This window comes from Molossus molossus, unplaced genomic scaffold, assembly GCF_014108415.1.
Source record: "Molossus molossus isolate mMolMol1 unplaced genomic scaffold, mMolMol1.p scaffold_m16_p_4, whole genome shotgun sequence".
Classification (NCBI taxonomy): domain Eukaryota; kingdom Metazoa; phylum Chordata; class Mammalia; order Chiroptera; family Molossidae; genus Molossus; species Molossus molossus.
Window position 1 is genome coordinate 128,568,314 of NW_023425377.1, and position 8,721 is coordinate 128,577,034.

An 8,721-nucleotide genomic window follows, 5' to 3' on the forward strand; every position below is an offset into this window, starting at 1 on the left:
TCCCTAGGAGGAGGACGGGGACCCTCCCCTTCTAACCATGAGGCCAAGGGCCAGAGAAACCAGAGCGGAGCCACCCAACCCACCAGGATGAGGACGAGGGGACCCCGGCCCACCCGACAGGCTTGTCTGCCCGCCGCACACCTGCCAGGTGAGTCCCTGCATCCAAGTCCGGTCCTCTGACCAACCTCACACTCACTCCCCCCAATGTACTTGTAACAGTTTATTACCTGTGTGTGTGCACATCTATACCTTCCCAGTAAGTGCATTTCAGAGAAACAGGATTATTGACTTTTCTGGGAAGGTCTTTGAAGGTCAACATGTGCTACTAGAAAACCCAGACTGCTACTTACTGCAGGAAAAACTGACTGTTAACAAAACTGTGTCCATAGCTGAGCTGGTCGTTCTTGTCTTATCAAAAGTTGATTAAAAATAATGTTTCATGCACAACCAGCCCCTATCCTTATGACCATACATTTCAACATTCGAGCTACTTGTGACAAATCACAATTTAAAATCGGAGATTGTGAAGCCCAGCTTGAAACTTCATAATAAAACGTAACTTTTAGTGTTCCCTAATATTCTCACAGGGTGTGTGAGTTGGAGATGCCAACGCCAGTCCCTGCTCTTGGCTTTCCATGTAAAGACAGCTGTGAGATAGCTTTCTAACTCAATTCTTTTATATTAAATAAGAATTAGACGGAAATTGGTGATTTACTTGACAAATATTGGACCCTGGAAATTAAATAATTGTTCTAAAAACATTAGCTCAATGCTGATTTGAAATGCCTGCTTTGTAATTAGTCGTGAGTGAAGTGTATTATTTAGTTCAAGTTGTGTTTTTGGTTTATATTAGCATGACTTGATTATAGAGTAAAGGAAACATGCAACCCAAACAGCTACCACCTCTGCGCCCCTCTTACCCTGAAACAGTAGCTGGGTTGGTATTTTTCAACTTTTCTGTTAGTCTGCATTGATTTTTCCTTACTATTCTTTCTAATCAGGCAAATCTGGTATAACTTGCCAGTAAATGAAGGTGTGAGTGTGTGTGTGTGTGTGTGTGTGTGTGTGACTGCATGTGTGTGGGTGAGCATGTGTGTGTGAGTGTATGTGTGAGTTTGTTTGAGCGTGTGTGTGTGAGTGTGTATGGGGGTGAGCGTGGGTGTGGGGTCGTGTTCATTGCAGCATAATCACAGTGGCCAAAACATGGAAACAAGCAAAGTGTCCTTCAGTAGAAGACTGGACAAGTGTGACACATACAATGGACACTCCTCAGACATAAAAACAGATGAATCACTGGCATGTGTGACAACATGGATGGACCTTGAGAATATCATGCTAAGCAAAATAAGTCAGAAAAAGTCAAGAGCCATGTGATTTCACTACATATGGGCTATAAACCGAAACTCACAGACCACAGTATGTAGGTGACCAAAAGGGGGGGGGAGGTGCTAAATATACGATGAGGAAGACTTTGGTGGGCACACAACACAACACACAGGTCATGTATCCTACAAATGTCCACTTGAAACCTATATAATCTTATTAATCAATGTCCTCCCAATAAATTTAATAAAACACACAAACCCAAAGGAAAGACTAAATTATTTATACCACTTCAGTTTACATCTCATTGGCTGGGATTGGGTTGTAGCGACCACTGCGAGGCCCGGAACAAGGAGGAAGACAGTCTCTCCTGGAGCAGCCCGGCGCCCAGCTGAAAGGGGACCCGTCACTGGAGCAGGCGGCTAGTGGCAGCCGCTGCCAGTTCCTCCCACAGCGGCGTCGTGTGAGAGACGGTCCGTCCAGTCTTGCGGGAGAGGGTGGCGCCATTCCCATCATTTCATGAGGCGGTTCCCAGCGTGGTGTGGAGCTGTGGATCCAAGCACAGGTGTCTAGGGGACACGGGTTCTTTGTGGCCACTGGTCATGTGAGATGTTAGCCCTGTTCACACTTATGTTTCTGATCATGTTCGCTTAAAGTGGTACTTTACAAGCCAATACTTTGAAAGGATATATGTACCTCTATGTACATTGCAGCGTTATTTTGAATGGTCAAGCTTTGGGAGCAACCGAAATGCCCATTAGTAGATGAGTGGATAAAAAAGTTGTGGTACATTTACACAGTGGAATACTACTCTGCTAATAAAAAGGAAAACAATTTTACCCTTTGCCACAGCGGATGAACCTGGAGAGCATTATGCTCGGTGAAATAAGTTAGAGAAAGACAAGTACCATTTGATTTCACTCGTATGTGGAATTTAATGAACAAACTGAACTAGAGCAAAATAGAGACAGACTCAGAGAGAGCAGGAGGACAGCCCTGGTGGGGGTGGTGGAAGGATTGAGCAAAAAAAGGAAAAAAACGAGAGAGAGCTCATGAACACGGACAACATGGTGATTGCAGGGGGAGGGAGGGGTGGAGGTGGAAGGGGGCATAGAGGGGATAAATAGTGATGGAAAAATAAAATTAAAGTTAAATAAAAATAAAAGGTAATAAGAAACAAAGGCACCTTAACATGTACGTTGTTTGTTGACACTCCGGAGCGCCCAGGGACACCGCTTTCTCAGCGTCCACGGGAAAGGTTGATACAGAGGCGCCCAAACTTGACTTTCCCAGGGGCAGTTTGAAGGTGCGTGGCGTCCCGGGCGGTGTTTTTAAAGTAATAATTTCTGGTCGTTAAGTGTTCCACAGTTTACTTGGGAAAACAGAAGAAAACCGAAACCACCACTGTGCAGCGATGAGCACTGGGTGTTCTTCCCGCCCGGACCTGCCCGTTCTCGGACCTAACGGTTCTCGGACCTGCCGGTTCTCTCACTCAGACGCGCAGTGTCAGCAAGGGGGGGGGGGGGGCCGGCGCGTGCCCTGGTTTGTCCGCCGCGCTGTCCGTCAGAGGTGCGAAGTGGGCGGGTCTCATTCCGCGCACCTGCGCGGGCAGCCGGTGAACGCGCAGCTTAGAGCCGGGCCAGGTGCGGGAAGGGCGTGTCCCGAGGGCCCTCTGACGCGGGAAAAGCGTGAAGAACTGCATTTCGGCGGGAAAGGCTTGGAAGGGGGCGGGAATAGAAATCGGGGCGCCTGTACCCAGGGGTGGGGCCAAAGGAGACCGGCTGTGTGCGCCCCACTGCGCCGCATCTGGGGGCGTCGAACGCCAACCGGGAAGAGCGCACGCCCGCCGGCGAGGACGGGCCTGGAGAGTGGCCCCGGCGGGCGTCCCTTCTGGCGCGCAAGGGGGTGTCCTCAGAGCACAGGTCTTGGGGCCCAGGCCCGCTCCCCTAAACGTGCTGCCCCGGGGCTGTCCCTGGATTTCTACCGCAGGTCCGAGGGTGTGAGCCGCGGGTGCCCGCGGGGAGCCCAGCGATGGTCTGCGGGCCCTGGGCCCCTGGGCTGACCGCGCAGGCCAGGCTGGGTGCCAATGTGACCGGCCCCGGGTGCAGCCTTCGGGCTCAGACCCACCGCCGGGGCCGGGCGTCGTCCTTCCCCGGCTCCGGCCGCCTCCCCCTAGGAAAACGTCGGCCCCGGCGCGGGGCTCAGTCCGCAGTTCCTGTTCCGTCTCTGCGTTGCTGTAGGTGGGTTTGCGCTGTGGAGGCGCCGCTCCTGCGGGGACGCCGCCCCCAAATCCCGGCCTGGGACCCGGACGCGGGCTGGCCACGGGGGCGTGACGTCAGCCATGGCGCCGTCACCGATTGCCTGGGTCCTCGCTGCTTGGCCGGGTGTGACGTCAGCGATGGCATCATCGCACCCGCGGTGTGGTGTCGCGATGGCGTCCTCACTCTGACCGCTGTGACGTCGGCGATCACATCTTCCTACCGAGGGAGTGTGGCGTGGGCTATGGCGCCCCCCACAGTGTGACAGTGACCGAATCGGCTGCAAGGTGGACCCTGCGGGTTTGGGAATCTGCAGTGTCACTTTCCGCCCGTGGAAGTAAAGCATGACTTCCCTGTCCCCACGTCACAATGCACCTCCCCATCCGCCCTGTCACAAGCGGGGTTCTCTGGCTACGGGACGTTTCTTGTGTCCTCATTGCACGTGGGGTCCCGGGTGGGTGGCGGCAGCGCGGCTGTCGTGGTCCCGGGTGCGCGTGTCCAGCAGGGGCGTGGGGACCACTCCTAGTGACCCGATGTCCTGTCTCGACAGGGGAAGGTCACGCAACTTTCTCTGCTGAACAGTCCAGCGTGTTTACCGCCACGTCCCCCTTCTGATGTGTGTGGGCGACCTCGCGAGCACGTGTGTTTGCTGGACGTGCCCTCCGCGCAGACTCTCGCCTGTCACCCCGTCTCCGAGCCCTGGCCCTGCGCTCGGGAAGGAGGGGGTCCTCCAGGAAGGAGCCGGGGAGGCTGCGGGCGACTTGAAAGGAGCGTCCCGTCGCTGTCGGAGCACAAAGGGGACGGTCACCGGGACAGGACTTCATGACCCCAGGGAGGGCCGCCCGGACGCCGGCAGAAACCACAAAGCGGCCCCTGTGGCGGCGGGTCCCCACACGCAGGGGACGGATTACGCGAGGATTAACGTCCCTAAATCCGCGGGCTTTGTCACTCGGGCTTGGCTGCTAATCGTGTTTGTCCCCGGTCCGGGTTCGTGTCCGCAGTCAGGGGGGGACTCCTGTCCCCGTCACACCTGTCACCTTCGAACAAGGTCGCCACGCGGGGGGCGGGGGAGAACCAAGGTGACAGAGAGCCCCATGCAGGCCCATCGGGAAGGCGGGCTCAAACGCACCCTGCCACCCACGCCCGGGACACTGCTCCTGCGCCCCCGCCTCTGCGCCCCCAGCCCCGCGGGGCCAGAACTCGGCCCACGAGGCCCTCGGCGGGCGCTTCCTTCGGTGAGTGACGGGGCTGGCTCCCGGGGCCCCTGTACTTTCAGGGAAAAGCGCCGCCCCCCACCTGCAACAGCCAGTCTGGCCGCTGAGCAGTCCTCTGGCCGTTTGTGAGGTCGAAGTGTGGACGCGATGTCGCCGATGGTGCGGCAGCAACACCACCCTCAGCTCGGCCGGGTCACCGCGGAGTTCAAGCTTCGCAGAGCAACAAAGACTCTGCCGCCGCCTCGCTGCGCCCCCACACGCTCCAAGCCCCTCTGCCGGCCGCTGAGTGTAAATCATTGTGTCCCGCTCCTTGATGACCGCCGGCTTTGAGCTTTTGTTCCCTTAAAGTGGGATCACGTAGTGAAAGGGGCTGGGGATGAACAGTTTGACCCTTCAGGACAGTTCACGCGGTGGACAGCGGCGCCCTGGTCACTACCCTCACTGAGGCCAATCGGCCCTCCCGGCCCCTCCCCCACGGTTCAGCCCCGCTGCATCCGGACAATCTCGGGGACCACACAAGTGCCTCTTGAATTCATTTAAGTTAAAAGAGGAAGAGTCCAGCCAAGGACACTGGCGTTGGTCACGTCTTCGCAAATCTGACTGCAATCAAATCGCTTTCTTTCAGAAACCAAGAGGAATGCTGATCACAGAATTCTGGAACTGGCTTCCCCACCGCACTAGCTTGTTACATTGTGTGTGGTGGCATTTCTTCCAGAAACAATATTCTTCCAAGTAGGAAGCATTTCCAGAAGTGTTCTGATATCAAGAGTGATGCTTCTCTTAAAAGCTACATAACACACAACCAAAATTCTTAAGATGGTCTAGAGGGTGACTTTTCAAAGACCTGCGCTTTGCACGGTAATCTAACTCACACCCCTGCATGTACCCACGAAGGCCTTACTCTACAAAAAAACTAGAAATTCCATGATGTCTTTATATTTACATGGAGTTTGATTCATGTCCATGTTGGAATATGGACACCACCTTGGGTTTCTTGGCATACTTTTTCCTTTCGAAGGGGATTTCTGGAATCGCACACGTGAATTTAACCAACAGTGCTTTGCTATTGCTGGGTACACTGAACTGTGCGTTACTGACTTTGTGCCCCAAGAGTACAGTCAGGTTTCGATTCTGACAAAGAAAAGAGTGGACCTTTCAGTGCATCATAAAGACAAAATCTTGGGAGAAGATAAAAACTGGGGGGGGAGGGTCAGCCCCCAAATACTGTTAACAGTCAAAAAGGAATCATTGTGTTTCACCAGCACTGAGCATTAGACCCAGTGCAGTCTCGTGTCTGCCGTTACACAAGGCTCAGTGGGTTTTCCTCCAGCCTCCAGAGTTGCATTCCCATCAAATCAACCCAACACCTCCCAGCTCAAACAACATTTTAAAACCACCTGTCCCAACAGGGACTAAAACAAGTGGTCCTTTGTGCCCTGGTGAGATGTAGACCTGCAAGCTTCATCCCATCATCCCATCATTTATTCTCAGCACTTTGATCAATTCCTCAGAACCTAGCTTTCTCATTCTGTTTCATTCAATTTTAGGAAAGTCTTGCATCTACTCCCACGTGTTCCTTCCATCTTTACCCAGCTAGCCAAAACCTTGGAGGGTTTTCTTGGGGGGCGGGAGGCTGTCGAGAGGGACCATCACCTGTGAGTCAGGGCTAATGTGCACACATTGCTCAGCAAGCACTCCTGGTGATTTCTGCTTCTGTCCAGCCTTTCACTGGATCCAAGTCTTCTATGAAGTTCTGAGGCAGAGGTTCAAGATGCAGAGGGAGACCCAAAGAAGTAGGAGAGAGGTGGCCCATGCCTTCCGGGGACACTGAAGAGACTGGACGGACGTCTCTCTTCTCTTTAAATGTCTGTACTTCTAACAAATGAAGCCAAGCTGTTCTGAAAGGATTTGTAGGGAACTGGGGAAATAATGCTTTTAAATTCAGGGCATTTATTTTAGGAGGTGGGGAGATGCAAAAGACAATATGGAAGAGCAAAGTGAAGACCGTGGCGGTTCTCAAATAATCTCAAGACAGAAGGAAGTCTGGAGGTCGGAGATCCGTTTGCAGTGACAACCTCTCTCACAGGCTATCATTTTCATTTTTAATTTGTGTCTTCCAATTCTGCTGTTACCGCCCTGCGGAAAACGCCACATAAATCAAAACCACTTTCACCTCCCCTCCTGAAAGACAGCGGGGTCCCAGTTCCTACACACTCGATGGACTGAGACGCGCAGACGACATGCCTCTCCGCGGTTCCAGGCCTCCACTCAGTTTGCAGAGGCATCTCTAGGGTCGGCCCGGCCCGGAGAGCCGGAGCCCAGAGCCACGCCCGGCGCAGGGCTCGGGTTTTGTCCCTAGAAAAGTCAGCCACGTCGACAAGAGGGTGGGCGTGAACGCGGGAGGAGCACAGGGGGCTGGCGAGCAACTCTGGACAAGTTCCCCCCGAGTCCAGTCGCCCTTGAGCTCTTGTTTTCCTATTGAAAAGCCAGAAGAATTGGGAGGACGGGCCCCTGCCCCTACGACGCCCCCAGAGCGGAGCAGGGGTCACGGAAATGCTAGCACAGCCCTCTGCTTTCGGGACACTGAGTCGGTGGCACCTCGGCTCGGCGCCTGCCACCCGCGCAGGCCTCCTGGCTGTCCCGCCCCACCACCTACTGGGGGCACCCTCATAAAGGAGCCACGTCTGGGCCCGGAGCCTCAGTTTGTCACACGTCCTTAGAAAGCCTTTCCCCTGCGTCCCTCTCCAGCTCCCCTCCGGGACACGCCTCTCTGAATCCTGCCGCGTCCTGTCCTTCACCCTCCGCGTTGGTCTCTGCGGAACTGAGCGCTCGTCCCCACGTGCCCACAGCGCGCCACCCACACCCATTCCCCCCGGAAAGCAGTCACCGGCTTAAAACAGTTTCCTCTTGGTGCGGCTCCCAAGAGGCTCTGCCCAAAGGGTTCTAGCAGCTCTGGAGCCGACTGCTCTCCCCGGGTTCAGACCCGCGTCTGATGGGGGGGAGAGGTTCCCGCCGCCCCCGGGCCCGGGCCCCCGCCGAGCCGCTGAAAGGGAGCGGACTCAGTGCGCGTGGCTGGAGGGCCTCCCGGGGTCCCGGGCGCCCGGATTGGCCAGCTGCGCCTAGCGACCTTCATTCATTAATAAATTAGTGGCACGCTCCAGCCGAGCGCGAGCCACCAATCACGGCGCACGGCGGCGGGGACCGCCTTGGCCTCCGCGCTCGGACTGCAGCCTCCAGCTCCAGCGGGAGCTTCGGAACCATTTTATGCTGATTAGATAAAGGGGGGAGGGGGGTTGGCAGGCGGGGGAGGGGAAGAGGGCAACGAGAGAAAGAACTGAATGGTGATAAAGCCATGAAAGGGAGAAGGGGGGGCAGTCAGAGGGGAAGGGGAGAGGGAGGGGGAGGGCCCGGGGGCGATCCGATTGTTTTCTGGGGGGTATATAAGGGGTTTTAAGGAGAGTCGTGTGCCAGACACGCAGCCAGTGAGCCACGAGCCGCTCCGTTTGAACCGGAGTGCCTAGGCGTCGCGTGCCGGGCGCCGCCGGCCGGGGGTTGAGTGACAGACGGACACGCACCACGAGCACACGCACGAGACCTGCGCGGGAGGAGCACGCGTCCCGCCCAGGCCGCACGCGCGTTTGGAGAACAAACAGTAAGTGTCCAACTCGGTGGGCGGTTCCCGTACCACATCCCGCCGCTTGCAAATGCCCTGGGCTCGCGCAGATCTTTGTCCCCGAGACTGTCCCTTCCCGGGCGGACGACGCAGGACCCGAAGGGCTGGCGGCGGATCCCCACGCGGGGCACCAGAGGGCTTCCTTCCTATCTGGGCTCCTCTCGGGCGCGCGTCCCCGGGACATCACGAACATGGCTTCGCTTCTGGTTAACGCCCATTTGGTGTCCCCTCTTCCCCCGCTCTCTTCGGCAGG